Source organism: Triticum aestivum, chromosome 7D (genome assembly GCF_018294505.1).
Source record: "Triticum aestivum cultivar Chinese Spring chromosome 7D, IWGSC CS RefSeq v2.1, whole genome shotgun sequence".
Lineage (NCBI taxonomy): Eukaryota > Viridiplantae > Streptophyta > Magnoliopsida > Poales > Poaceae > Triticum > Triticum aestivum.
This window is the reverse complement of record NC_057814.1, coordinates 597520668-597536425: the sequence shown is the minus strand read 5'-3', so window position 1 is coordinate 597536425 and position 15758 is coordinate 597520668. Positions and strand designations below refer to the sequence as shown.

General features: G+C 46.6%; 1 pseudogene across 1 annotated transcript; it reads right to left on the bottom strand.

Moving 5' to 3' along the window:
- Positions 1-337: 337 nt before the first annotated feature.
- On the bottom strand, positions 338-4786 carry LOC123166932 (uncharacterized; annotated as a pseudogene). Its single transcript, XR_006483730.1, has 8 exons — positions 3766-4786; positions 3481-3677; positions 2913-3411; positions 2628-2824; positions 2060-2558; positions 1776-1971; positions 1427-1706; positions 338-777 (listed from the first exon to the last, which is right to left on the bottom strand). The product of XR_006483730.1 is annotated as an uncharacterized protein (transcript).
- Between the last annotated feature and the right edge of the window lie 10972 nt (positions 4787-15758).

Here is a 15758-nt window from a genome sequence, read left to right as displayed (position 1 = left end):
AAAGGATTCGGAGGATCCGAAAGCCATACATGTATCCCTTCACAAAAGAAGGCACAATATTTTACAAGGCCTGACGGTGTTCAGCGGAGTCCTCGTTGTACCAGACAGCCAACGGTGTTACAAACTCATCTTTTGCTGTAGTGCCTCACTCAAGCTGAATAACCACGCCTTTGCCGTCGGCGTTGTGTCAGCAATCAGAGCTTCAAAGAGTTCTGAATCAACGGCAGCCCGGATACCTCTCGCCATATATTGCACTCAAGCAACAAGCGTCGCCAATAACCAACTTCCACCTTGCATATCTCACACCCAGCCATCGACACAGTGCTCCTGTTGCATCTACACAAGATGACACATATTCTGCTAAAACAGAAGTGACACAAAGATGCATCTTCAGTCCATCATACAAGGTGCAGTAGTTGGAAAAGAGGGGATAATTCTCAGTTTAAGATGCTGAGCTATATATCCCACAGAGCCGTTTGGTTCATCTATCACACCTATAGGCAGAAAGAGCTGTAATGGGAAGCACATTCATCTATAAGCAGAAAGAGCTGTAATGGGAAGCACATTCACTGCAGATCATCTTACTCCCGCTGAAAACATGCAGTGCGTCATTGCAATGAAACAACGCAAACTAGGAATTGAAACCATAGGCTTAACATGATAATCAGCTTGACTGACGTTACAGGTAGAGTGCATTAACTTCAAGATTTATCTGAGCACCATGTATATGGCAAAAGAGCACGCCAGATGATCAGCTGAAGCAACCAAGCATTAACCCTGCGGATGACACAAATTGAAACAAGCTCCGATCAGTGCTGCAACAAGCAAATGTGGAGCTATATGTATAGGACTGTTGTCCTAGAGCAGAAAGAAACCCAAAGGTCAATGAAAATTCAGATGAGACAACTAACTTCAGCTAGTCTAGAAACTGTCTTTTGCCTATTGAATACAGATGCAAAACATATAATGTTGTTATTGGCAAATAAAAAGGAATACATGCTGACAACAGAAAGAAATAGCAACGTACTTGCCGAAGAGAGTTTGTACCAAACCCCAAGGCCAATGAATTCAGATGGGACAACTTCAATGCCAAGAAAATCGAATACCAACACAAAACAGTAGGGCAAGATCAATAAAGAAGATTGTGAAATGCAAAAGAGCAATTTAGGTATAAGGAAGCCTGAGTAAAAATATTGAATATTCCTTATCAACCAATCCACCATTCAGTTTCTATTTCTACTAAAATATGAGGGTGTGAGCACAGAAATTCGACCAAATATAGTATGTTTAATTAGCTAATAAATCAGACATGCACAACCAAACTCTATAATTGGTATGTCAACACCACATTTTTGACGAATCTTACACAATGATTAACAGTTATATCTCTGTTTTATCTAATAATGCATGCCAAACATATACTCACCAGAGCTGTCATAAACATCACATTCCACAGAAGAACATGCCTTGAAGATGTTGTGTATCTTTGCGCATCCATCATTACTTGCCGAGGTCTCTTGTGACAGCTTCACAATCATTCTTTTTAACATCGGTGCACATCCGATTATCAATTTCACTAAATCAAACTCATGATCCTTTCCTTCGAAGCCATTGAACTCCACTTCTTCGAGAGCAGCCAAGCAGATAATTTGGGACTTCCAGTTCGGAAACCCACAAGGACAAAGTGGCAGGCATCCTCCTTTCATCTAAAACCCAAAAATGTTGAATAACCACACAATGTATTATTAGGGTATATAATAAGAGCAAAGAATTACCGCTGATCTCTCTAGGACGACCTTAAGCCTCCGCGTAGCAGTACGAATCCGATCCATCCCAAGGAGATGAAACACAAACGCTCCAAAAGCATGCCCTTTGCTGTGAGATGCAGCTCTAAAACAGAGAAGGCGGCAACCATATGTTTCTTTATCTCCTGCGCGAAGTTGCCCGCATCGGCGTAAAAAGAGACGTGTCCTGAAAAAACAATTTGCAAAGATATATATCATTCACAAAATTAATTTACTCAAGAGCTTGCAGCAGATTGAGCAGTAGAGGGGCGCACCGCCCAGGCATGACTTTGCAGCGAGGACATCTGTTCTTGTCTGTCTGCCGTCTGTAGCCGCAGCTTGCTGATGCCCCAAAGACCAAACGCAACATACGGCCCCAAGTAGTAGCAGTGCCACGAAACCTTTTCCACCAATGGTGCCAAGACAGAGCTGCTGATCAGCTCCATCGTGCTAAATGACATGGTCAATTGCTTAAGCGCCGGCGCGACGATGTCGACACGCTGTGTCAAGCTGAGCTCGCGGCACACAACATTACTTGAAGATGTTGTGTATCTTTGCGCATCCATCATTACTTGCCGAGGTCTCTTGTGACAGCTTCACAATCATTCTTTTTAACATCGGTGCACATCCGATTATCAATTTCACTAAATCAAACTCATGATCCTTTCCTTCGAAGCCATTGAACTCCACTTCTTCGAGAGCAGCCAAGCAGATAATTTGGGACTTCCAGTTCGGAAACCCACAAGGACAAAGTGGCAGGCATCCTCCTTTCATCTAAAACCCAAAAATGTTGAATAACCACACAATGTATTATTAGGGTATATAATAAGAGCAAAGAATTACCGCTGATCTCTCTAGGACGACCTTAAGCCTCCGCGTAGCAGTACGAATCCGATCCATCCCAAGGAGATGAAACACAAACGCTCCAAAAGCATGCCCTTTGCTGTGAGATGCAGCTCTAAAACAGAGAAGGCGGCAACCATATGTTTCTTTATCTCCTGCGCGAAGTTGCCCGCATCGGCGTAAAAAAGAGACGTGTCCTGAAAAAACAATTTGCAAAGATATATATCATTCACAAAATTAATTTACTCAAGAGCTTGCAGCAGATTGAGCAGTAGAGGGGCGCACCGCCCAGGCATGACTTTGCAGCGAGGACATCTGTTCTTGTCTGTCTGCCGTCTGTAGCCGCAGCTTGCTGATGCCCCAAAGACCAAACGCAACATACGGCCCCAAGTAGTAGCAGTGCCACGAAACCTTTTCCACCAATGGTGCCAAGACAGAGCTGCTGATCAGCTCCATCGTGCTAAATGACATGGTCAATTGCTTAAGCGCCGGCGCGACGATGTCGACACGCTGTGTCAAGCTGAGCTCGCGGCACACAACATTACTTGAAGATGTTGTGTATCTTTGCGCATCCATCATTACTTGCCGAGGTCTCTTGTGACAGCTTCACAATCATTCTTTTTAACATCGGTGCACATCCGATTATCAATTTCACTAAATCAAACTCATGATCCTTTCCTTCGAAGCCATTGAACTCCACTTCTTCGAGAGCAGCCAAGCAGATAATTTGGGACTTCCAGTTCGGAAACCCACAAGGACAAAGTGGCAGGCATCCTCCTTTCATCTAAAACCCAAAAATGTTGAATAACCACACAATGTATTATTAGGGTATATAATAAGAGCAAAGAATTACCGCTGATCTCTCTAGGACGACCTTAAGCCTCCGCGTAGCAGTACGAATCCGATCCATCCCAAGGAGATGAAACACAAACGCTCCAAAAGCATGCCCTTTGCTGTGAGATGCAGCTCTAAAACAGAGAAGGCGGCAACCATATGTTTCTTTATCTCCTGCGCGAAGTTGCCCGCATCGGCGTAAAAAAGAGACGTGTCCTGAAAAAACAATTTGCAAAGATATATATCATTCACAAAATTAATTTACTCAAGAGCTTGCAGCAGATTGAGCAGTAGAGGGGCGCACCGCCCAGGCATGACTTTGCAGCGAGGACATCTGTTCTTGTCTGTCTGCCGTCTGTAGCCGCAGCTTGCTGATGCCCCAAAGACCAAACGCAACATACGGCCCCAAGTAGTAGCAGTGCCACGAAACCTTTTCCACCAATGGTGCCAAGACAGAGCTGCTGATCAGCTCCATCGTGCTAAATGACATGGTCAATTGCTTAAGCGCCGGCGCGACGATGTCGACACGCTGTGTCAAGCTGAGCTCGCGGCACACAACAAGCTCCTGCAGCGACGGGGAGCTGACCCTGACGTCGCACTTATGGTTGGGAAACAAAGCCCTGCAGAGGCGGAGCGTGCGCAGGCGCGGGCAGCAGGAGAGCAAGGCGTCGAGGTCGGTGACGCTGTACGTCAGGGACAGCGCCTCGAGTGCGGGGAACTCGGCGCCGGCCGGCACGCGGAGGGAGAAGGGGGAGGCGAAGTCCAGCGCGATGGAGGTGGCGCCGTCCAGGCGAGGCAGGTCGACGGCGAGGCGGGAACGGCCGATTAAGTCCGCGGGGAGGCGGAATTCGAGACTCTCCGGCTCGAGCCGCGCGGCGGCGCGGAGCAGCGAGTTGACGCCGGCGCTGTCTACCCGCTGCTTCTTGGGGCTGGGAAAGCCCCTGCTGCGCCGCTGCCTCTGGGGGACGCGGATCTTGAGGAGGGAAACCGCGGGCGGGGGAGGAGGGAGCCTCGATCGAGGGGAAGGGCACGTCGCGGAGGACGATCTGGCGGAGGCGGGCCCAGAGGCCGCGCCACCGGCGGGAGAGGACTCCGGTGCGGGCGGCGGCGGCGGCGCAAGGGAGGCGGGCGAGGACGAGGAGGAGCACGTCGTCCGGGAGGTCGCTGAGGCGGTCCGCTCCGTCGCCCGTGCCATCTGGCTCCTGGCCCGAACTCCGGCGAGGCCCCGAGCTCGCCCCCATCGACGCCCGGATCTCACCCACCAGGTGGGGACTGTGCAGTCGACCTATCTCACTCTGAGCAAGTACGAGGTTCCACCAACATCCCCTTCTGGTCCTTTTAAAAAAATTAAAAAAAAAAAGCCCAGCCCAGCGTTGATATGTGCTACTCCCTCCGTTTCAGTTTACAAATCCTGCGCGCATATCTAGGTTGCCAATTTTATCACCCTAATATGAAGTATATAACACAAAAATTATACCGTTTGAAAATAGGACATCTGAAGTTTATATTGGTATATTTTTTGTAATATATGACTTGTATTAGGTTGGTCAAATTGACGGCCTAGGGCTACGCGCACGCCCTGTAAACTGAGAGAGATGGAGTATATCTAATTTCAGATATCCCTAAACAAATCCAATTTCAGATGGACATATAAGTTTGCCTCAAAAAGAAAGATAGACATATAAGCTGTTTTCTTCAGAAAAAAAACAATGAAGCTCGTGTCGTTGTCTTGACTTAGCGCTTCGTCTGGTGTGTGCTAGCAAGAAGATGAGGGGGCAAACGACGAGGCGATGGATGAGGCAAAGGTCGACACCGATGACCTGCGGGGGTGAGATTGCACAAGGTGCTAGACGGTTAATGAGTCTCCCAACAACATTAGAAGAACACCTTATCTCGACGCGACAATGGATCTGAGGACATTCGTAAATTTGCCAACGGAGGAGGTCATGGGATGGAGAGAGAGAGAGAGAGAGAGAAGCGTCACGGAGTCGGGAGGAAGGCGAAGAGCCACAGACGTTGTGTCCTAAGACTAGAATTTGTCGTCACACTCATGTGGTGCCTTTTTTGAGATCCACGACCATTTTTCCGAGCCATTGGATCAAACTCGAATGGTGATCCTTTGGGTCAACACCTAACTATCATTATCTTAATCTCACTCCATGGATAAAAGGAAGATGGAAACTAGCAAAAGATACATCTTTTTTGAACAAGAAATCTGCTCATTCCATTAACCGAAGAGCGGAGCAAAGTCGTTGGCTACCAAAAAGTGCACGAAGGGGCGTCGCCAGGACATGCGACTTGGGGTTCGATCAGATTTTCAAATTAACTTTGGTTAAACATTTGTAGGATAACTCAATGCATTGGTATTGGGAGACATAAACCCTAGCCGTCGCCATAGGTCTCCTCCATGACGCCACCTTGGTCTCCCTCCTCTCCCCTGTCTGGCCGTCTTGTCGGCGGCAAGAAGAGTGGGGACCCTGCATGTTTCGTTTCCTTTTCTTTAGGTTTTGTTTCCCTAACGGCATCGACTAGGTGGTGGCGGCGTTGTCGTGGGGAATAAGGTCTCTCTGGCCTCTCCCTACTCGATCATGCTTGATCTGACACTAACGAAGGGTATGTGAGAGTTTGTGTCATCAAATTTGTTGGCTGTCTTTGAATCTTGACAGTTGGTGTGTCTATCAAGGAGTGCGATTGGTTGGCTATTGGTGTGACAACTTCTACCTCTTCTTCCATGTTGTTCTGCGAGATGGTTCGGTTTCTCCCACTCTCTGGTTCTGTGGTGATGATTGCAAGCATGTATCGCATGAGGTGATGCTCCAAACCGATGCTTCTTCAACGAGTTCTAGATCTCGCCTCAGGTGGCAAGTGGCTATTGTGGTCTTTAAAGCCTCGTACGGCGAGAGCGTTTGTATGTGTCCCTTTCCTTTACCATTGCTTCAGTGCAATTTTTAATCTCTGGCGGGTGGCGTAATATTGGAGGAACAAGACTATTATGATTTTAAATGTAACTTTTTTACCAGTGGTGAAGCGTCCAATTGTCTTTTCGTTGTACTGGTTATTGTTTTCCTCGATAATTATCAGATCTAAGATGCCCATGGGTGTATTTTCTTCAAAAAATAGAGCATTGGTATAATGGTATTGATGGTGCTTTTTGTAGATAAGAAAGGGTAACCTTATTTTGTAGATAGAACAGTTCTAGTGTATTTTGTTTGTAACATTTTCATATTTGAACTACAAGTGTGCTCTAGTTTGGTCCAAATAGTTTTCAAATATATTTTCAAACTTCCATACTATGAGTGGAGGCACTTGACATAAACAAAGGTGAAACCCTAACCCATGTGCTATGAGTAGCCATCCTTGAGAGTATTGCCCCATGGTGATTTTTTATAGAAATTGATCAAAGTCTCAAAAATGGTAATCCTTTTGCATCCACCACTTTTTGTGGACTAGTTTGAGGGAAAATAATAATAAACAAGCAATACAAGAAACTAGAAAAAAAACTTCACAACCCCGGCGGTACACTAAGTCTTGAGGCATGGAATCTTGGGACCATCCTTCGCGTTCGTGAGTACACATACTAGCTCAGTTGGTGCTGTTGGAAATATGCCCTAGAGGCAATAATAAATAGGTTATTATTATATTTCCTTGTTCACGATAATCGTTTATTATCCATGCTAGAATTGTATTGATAGGAAACTCAGATACATGTGTGGATACATAGACAACACCATGTCCCTAGTAAGCCTCTAGGAGACTAGCTCGTTGATCAATAGATGGTTACGGTTTCCTGACCATGGACATTGGATGTCGTTAATAACGGGATCACATCATTAGGAGAATGATGTGATGGACAAGACCCAATCCTAAGCCTAGCACAAGATCGTGTAGTTCGTTTGCTCAGAGCTTTTCTAATGTCAAGTATCATTTCCTTAGACCATGAGATTGTGCAACTCCCGGATACCGTAGGAATGCTTTGGGTGTACCAAACGTCACAACGTAACTGGGTGGCTATAAAGGTGCACTACAGGTATCTCCGAAAGTGTCTGTTGGGTTGGCACGAATCGAGACTGGGATTTGTCACTCCGTGTAAACGGAGAGGTATCTCTGGGCCCACTCGGTAGGACATCATCATAATGTGCACAGTGTGACCAAGGAGTTGATCACGGGATGATGTGAGTTACGGAACGAGTAAAGAGACTTGCCGGTAACGAGATTGAACAAGGTATAGGGATACCGACGATCGAATCTCGGGCAAGTAACATACCGATAGACAAAGGGAATTGCATACGGGATTGATTGAATCCCCGACATCGTGGTTCATCCGATGAGATCATCGTGGAACATGTGGGAGCCAACATGGGTATCCAGATCCCGCTGTTGGTTATTGACCGGAGAACGTCTCGGTCATGTCTGCATGGTTCCCGAACCCGTAGGGTCTACACGCTTAAGGTTCGATGACGCTAGGGTTATAGGGAAAGTATGTACGTGGTTACCGAATGTTGTTCGGAGTCCCGGATGAGATCCCGGACGTCACGAGGAGTTCCGGAATGGTCCGGAGGTAAAGATTTATATATGGGAAGTCCTGTTTTGGTCACCGGAAAAGTTTCGGGTGAAATCGGTAATGTACCGGGACCACCGGGAGGGTCCCGGGGGTCCACCAAGTGGGGCCACCAGCCCCAGAAGGCTGTGTGGGCCAAGTGTGGGAGGGGACCAGCCCCAGGTGGGCTGGTGCGCCCCCCACCAAGGCCCAAGGCGCATGGGAGAGTGGGAGGGGGCAAACCCTAGGTCCAGATGGGCCTTAGGGCCCATCTAGTGGGGCGCCCCCCCTCTCCTCCCCTTGGCCGCCCCCCTTGATGGGATCTAGGGCTGGCCGCCTCCTCTTGGGGGTGGAAACCCTAAAGGGGGCGCAGCCCCCTCCCCCCCTATATATAGTTGAGGTTTGGGCTGCCCAAGACACACGAGAACGTCTCTCTTTCGGTGCAGCCCTACCCCTCTCCCTCCTCCTCCTCTCCCGCGGTGCTTGGCGAAGCCCTGCGGGATTGCCACGCTCCTCCACCACCACCACGCCGTCGTGCTGCTGCTGGATGGAGTCTTCCCCAACCTCTCCCTCTCTCCTTGCTGGATCAAGGCATGGGAGACGTCACCGGGCTGCACGTGTGTTGAACGCGGAGGCACCGTTCTTCGGTGCTTAGATCGGAATCAACCGCGATCTGAATCGCTACGAGTACGACTCCCTCATCCGCGTTCTTGCAACGCTTCCGCATCGCGATCTACAAGGGTATGTAGATGCACTCCCCTTCCCCTCGTTGCTAGATTACTCCATAGATTGATCTTGGTGATGCGTAGAAAATTTTGAATTTCTGCTACGTTCCCCAACAGTGGCATCATGAGCTAGGTCTATGCGTAGTTTCTATGCACGAGTAGAACACAAAGAGTTGTGGGCGTAGATGTTGCCAATTCTTCTTGCCGCTACTAGTCTTATCTTGTTTCGGCGGCATTGTGGGATGAAGCGGCCCGGACCGACCTTACACGTACGCTTACGTGAGACAGGTTCCACCGACTGACATGCACTAGTTGCATAAGGTGGCTAGCGGGTGTCTGTCTCTCCCACTTTAGTCGGAACGGATTCGATGAAAAGGGTCCTTATGAAGGGTAAATAGAAATTGGCATATCACGTTGTGGTTTTACGTAGGTAAGAAACGTTCTTGCTAGAAACCTATACAAGCCACGTAAAAACTTGCAACAACAATTAGAGGACATCTAACTTGTTTTTGCAGCATGTGCTATGTGATGTGATATGGCCAAAAGATGTGATGAATGATATATGTGATGTATGAGATTGATCATATTCTTGTAATAGGAATCACGACTTGCATGTCGATGAGTATGACAACCGGCAGGAGCCATAGGAGTTGTCTTTATTTTTTGTATGACCTGCGTGTCATTGAATAACGCCATGTAATTACTTTACTTTATTGCTAAGCGCGTTAGCCATAGAAGTAGAAGTAATCGTTGGCGTGACAACTTCATGAAGACACAATGATGGAGATCATGATGATGGAGATCATGGTGTCATGCCGGTGACAAAGATGATCATGGTGCCCCGAAGATGGAGATCAAAGGAGCAAAATGATATTGGCCATATCATGTCACTATTTGATTGCATGTGATGTTTATCATGTTATGCATCTTATTTGCTTAGAACGACGGTAGTAAGTAAGATGATCCCTCACTAAAATTTCAAGAGACGTGTTCCCCCTAACTGTGCACCGTTGCGAAGGTTCGTTGTTTCGAAGCACCACGTGATGATCGGGTGTGATAGATTCTAACGTTCGAATACAACGGGTGTTGACGAGCCTAGCATGTACAGACATGGCCTCGGAACACATGCGAAACACTTAGGTTGACTTGACGAGCCTAGCATGTACAGACATGGCCTCGGAACACAAGAGACCGAAAGGTCGAACATGAGTCGTATAGTAGATACGATCAACATGGAGATGTTCACCGATGATGACTAGTCCGTCTCACGTGATGATCGGACACGGCCTAGTTTGACTCGGATCATGTATCACTTAGATGACTAGAGGGATGTCTATCTGAGTGGGAGTTCAATAATCAGATGAACTTCATTATCATGAACATAGTCAAAAGGTCTTTGCAAATTATGTCATACGCTTTAGTTCTACTGTTTAAGATATGTTCCTAGAGAAAAATTTAGTTGAAAGTTGGTAGTAGCAATTATGCGGACTGGGTCCGTAAACTGAGGATTGTCCTCATTGCTGCACAGAAGGCTTATGTCCTTAATGCACCGCTCGGTGTGCTGAACCTCAGCGTCGTCTGTAGATGTTGCGGAACATCTGACATACACGTTTTGATAACTACGTGATAGTTCAGTGCGTAATGCTAACGGTTTAGAATTGTGGCACCAAAGACGGTTTTTGAAACGTCGCAGAACATATGAGATGTTCCGAAGACTGAAATTGGGATTTCGGACTAGTGCCCACGTCAAGAGGTATGAGACCTCTGACAAGTTTCTTAAGCCTGCAGACTAAGGGAGAAAAGCTCAATCGTTGAGCATGTGCTCAGATTGTCTGAGTACCACAATCGCTTGAATCGAGTGGGAGTTAATCTCCCAGATGAGATAGTGATGGCTCTCCATAGTCACTGCCACCAAGCTAGTAGAGCTTCGTGATGAACTATAACATATCAGGGATAGTTATGATGATCCTTGAGCTATTCGCGATGTTTGACACCGCGAGAGTAGAAATCAAGAAGGAGCATCAATTGTTGATGGTTAGTAAAACCACTAGTTTAAGAAGGGCAAGGGCAAAAGGGATACTTCATGAAACAGCAAGTCGTTTGCTGCTCTAGTGAAGAATCCCAAGGTTGAACCCAAACCCGAGACTAAGTGCTTCTGTAATGAGAGGAACGGTCACTGAAGCAGTACTACCTAGATACTTGGTAGATGAGAAGGCAGGCAAGGTCGACAGAAGTATATTGGATATACATTATATGAATGTGTACTTTACTAGTACTCCTAGCAGCACCAGGGTATTAGATACCGGTTCGGTTGCTAAGTGTTAGTAACTCGAAATAAAAGCTGCGGAATAAACGGAGACTAGCTAAAGGTGAGATGACGATGTATGTTGGAAGTGTTTCCAAGGTTGATGTGATCAAGCATCGCATGCTCCCTCTACCATCGAGATTTGGTGTTTGCGTTGAGCATGATTGGATTATGTTTATCGCAATACGGTTATTCATTTAAGGAGAATAATGGTTACTCTGTTTATTTGAATAATACCTTCAATGGTCTTGCACCTAAAATGAATCTCGATCGTAGTGATACACATGTTCGTGCCAAAAGATATAAAATAGTAATGATAGTACCACATACTTGTGGCACTCCCACTTGAGTCATATTGGTATAGAACGCATGAAGAAGCTCCATGTAGATGGATCTTTGGACTCAGTCGTTTTTGAAAAGATTGAGACATGCGAACCATGTCTATTGGTATATATGCATGAAGAAACTCCATGCAGATGGATCGTTTGGACTCACTTGATTTCGAATCACTTGAGACATGCAAATCATACCACATGGGCAAGATGACTGAAAGTCCTCGTTTTCAGTAAGATGGAACAAGAGAGCAACTTATTGGAAGTAATACATTTTGATGTATGCAGTCCAATGAGTGCTGAGGCATGCAGTGGATATCGTTATGTTCTTACTTCACAGATGATTTGAGTAGATGCTGAGTGTATTTACTTGATGAAACACAAGTCTGAATTATTGAAAGGTTCAAGTAATTTCAGAGTGAAGTTGAAGATCGTCGTGACAAGAGGATAAAATGTCTGTGATATGATCATAGAGATGAGTATCTGAGTTACGAGTTTGGCACACAATTGAGACATTGTGGAAAGTGTTTCACAATTAATACCGCCTGGAACACCACAGTGTGATGGTGTGTCCGGACATCATAACTGCACCCTATTGGATATGGTGCATACCATGATGTCTCTTATCGAATTACCACTATCGTTTATGGGTTAGGCATTAGAGACAACCGCATTCACTTTAAAAGGGGCACCACGCAATTCCGTTGAGACGACACCGTTTAGAGAAACCTAAGTTGTCGTTTCTTAAAAGTTTGGGGTTGCGATGCTTATGTGAAAAAGTTTCAGGCTGATAAGCTCGAACCTAAAGCGGATAAATGCATCTTCATAGAAAACCCAAAACAGTTGGGTATACCTCCTATTTCAGATCTGGAAGCAAAAGTAATTGCTTCTAGAAACGAGTCCTTTCTCGAGGAAAAGTTTCTCTCGAAAGAATTGAGTGGGAGGATGGTGGAGACTTGATAAGGTTATTGAACCGTCACTTCAACTAGTGTGTAGCAGGGCACAGGAAGTTGTTCCTGTGGCACCTACACCAATTGAAGTGGAAGCTTATGATAGTGATCATGAAACTTCGGATCAAGTCACTACCAAACCTCGTAGGACGACGAGGATGCGTAATACTTCAGAGTAGTACGTGATCCTGTCTTGGAAGTCATGTTGTTGGACAACGATGAACCTATGAGCTATGGAGAAGCGATGGTGGGCCCATATTCCGACAAATGGTTAGAAGCCATGAAATCCGAGATAAATGGATCTTTGAGAAGAAGACGGACGTGGACGGTAATGTTACCGTCTATGAAGCTCGACTTGTGGCAAAGAGTATTTCCACAAGTTCAAGGAGTTGACTACGATGAGATTTTCTCATCCGTAGCGATGCTTAAGTCCGTCGGAATCATGTTAGCATTAGCTGCATTTATGAAATCTGGCAGATGGATGTCAAAACAAGTTTCCTTACCAGTTTTCGTAAGGAAAGGTTGTATGTGATACAATCAGAAAGGTTTTGTCGATCCTAAGGATGCTAAAAGGTATGCTAGCTCCAGCGATCCTTCCATGGATTAGAGCAAGCATCTCGGAGTCAGAATATACGCTTTGATGGAGTGATCAAAGTTTTTGGGTTTATACAAAGTTTGTTAGAAACTTGTATTTACAATAAAGTGAGTGGGAGCGCTACAACATTTCTGATAAGTATATGTGAATGACATATTGTTGATCCGAAATGATGTAAAATTTCTGGAAAGCATAAAGGGTTGTTTGAAAGGAGTTTTTCAAAGGAAGACCTGGATAAAGCTGCTTACATATTGGGCATCAAGATCTATAGAGATAGATCAAGACGCCCGATGATACTTTCAAAGAACGCACACCTTGACATGATTTTGAAAGAGTTCAAAATAGATCAGCAAAGAAGGAGTTCTTGGCTGTGTTACAAGGTGTGAGTATTGAGTAAGACTCAAGACCTGACCACAGCAGAAGAGAGAGAAAGGACGAAGGTCGTCCCCTATGCTTTAGACGTAGGCTCTACAGTATGCTATGCTGTGTACCGCACATGAAGTGTGCCTTGCCATGAGTTGGTCAAGGGGTACAATAGTGATCCGGGAATGGATCACATGACAGCGGTCGAACTTATCCTTAGTATCTAGTGGACTAAGGAATTTTCTCGATTATGGAGGTGAAAAGGAGTTCGTCGTAAAGGGTTACGTCGATGCGAACTTTGACACTAATCCGGATGACTCTGAGTAGTAAACCGGATTCGTATAGTAGAGCAATTATTTGAAATGGCTCCAAATAGCGCGTGGTAGCATCCACAAGATGACATAGATATTCGTAAAGCACACACGGATCTGAAAGGTTCAGACCCGTTGACTAATAACCTCTCTCACAAGCATAACATGATCAAACCAGAACTCATTGAGTGTTAATCACATAGTGATGTGAACTAGATTGTTGACTCTAGTAAACTCTTTGGATGTTGGTCACATGGTGATGTGACCTGTCAGTGTTAATCACATGGTGATGTGAACTAGATTATTGACTCTAGTGCAAGTGGGAGACTGTTGGAAATATGCCCTAGAGGCAATAATAAATAGGTTATTATTATATTTCCTTGTTCATGATAATCGTTTATTATCCATGCTAGAATTGTATTGATAGGAAACTCAGATACATGTGTGGATACATAGACAACACCATGTCCCTAGTAAGCCTCTAGTTGACTAGCTCGTTGATCAATAGATGGTTACGGTTTCCTGACCATGGACATTGGATGTCGTTGATAACGGGATCACATCATTAGGAGAATGATGTGATGGACAAGACCCAATCCTAAGCCTAGCACAAGATCGTGTAGTTCGTTTGCTCAGAGCTTTTCTAATGTCAAGTATCATTTCCTTAGACCATGAGATTGTGCAACTCCCGGATACCGTAGGAATGCTTTGGGTGTACCAAACGTCACAACGTAACTGGGTGGCTATAAAGGTGCACTACAGGTATCTCCGAAAGTGTCTGTTGGGTTGGCACGAATCGAGACTGGGATTTGTCACTCCGTGTAAACGGAGAGGTATCTCTGGGCCCACTCGGTAGGACATCATCATAATGTGCACAGTGTGACCAAGGAGTTGATCACGGGATGATGTGAGTTACGGAACGAGTAAAGAGACTTGCCGGTAACGAGATTGAACAAGGTATAGGGATACCGACGATCGAATCTCGGGCAAGTAACATACCGATAGACAAAGGGAATTGCATACGGGATTGATTGAATCCCCGACATCGTGGTTCATCCGATGAGATCATCGTGGAACATGTGGGAGCCAACATGGGTATCCAGATCCCGCTGTTGGTTATTGACCGGAGAACGTCTCGGTCATGTCTGCATGGTTCCCGAACCCGTAGGGTCTACACGCTTAAGGTTCGATGACGCTAGGGTTATAGGGAAAGTATGTACGTGGTTACCGAATGTTGTTCGGAGTCCCGGATGAGATCCCGGACGTCACGAGGAGTTCCGGAATGGTCCGGAGGTAAAGATTTATATATGGGAAGTCCTGTTTTGGTCACCGGAAAAGTTTCGGGTGAAATCGGTAATGTACCGGGACCACCGGGAGGGTCCCGGGGGTCCACCAAGTGGGGCCACCAGCCCCAGAAGGCTGCGTGGGCCAAGTGTGGGAGGGGACCAGCCCCAGGTGGGCTGGTGCGCCCCCCACCAAGGCCCAAGGCGCATGGGAGAGTGGGAGGGGGCAAACCCTAGGTCCAGATGGGCCTTAGGGCCCATCTAGTGGGGCGCCCCCCCTCTCCTCCCCTTGGCCGCCCCCCTTGATGGGATCTAGGGCTGGCCGCCTCCTCTTGGGGTGGAAACCCTAAAGGGGGCGCAGCCCCCTCCCCCCTATATATAGTTGAGGTTTGGGCTGCCCAAGACACACGAGAACGTCTCTCTTTCGGTGCAGCCCTACCCCTCTCCCTCCTCCTCCTCTCCCGCGGTGCTTGGCGAAGCCCTGCGGGATTGCCACGCTCCTCCACCACCACCACGCCGTCGTGCTGCTGCTGGATGGAGTCTTCCCCAACCTCTCCCTCTCTCCTTGCTGGATCAAGGCATGGGAGACGTCACCGGGCTGCACGTGTGTTGAACGCGGAGGCACCGTTCTTCGGTGCTTAGATCGGAATCAACCGCGATCTGAATCGCTACGAGTACGACTCCCTCATCCGCGTTCTTGCAACGCTTCCGCATCGCGATCTACAAGGGTATGTAGATGCACTCCCCTTCCCCTCGTTGCTAGATTACTCCATAGATTGATCTTGGTGATGCGTAGAAAATTTTGACTTTCTGCTACGTTCCCCAACAGGTGCTTGCGTTGTTTATTCAGCGGCCAGTCTCGAGTTCGAGTACCCTTGATGGTGTTATGAGCCACC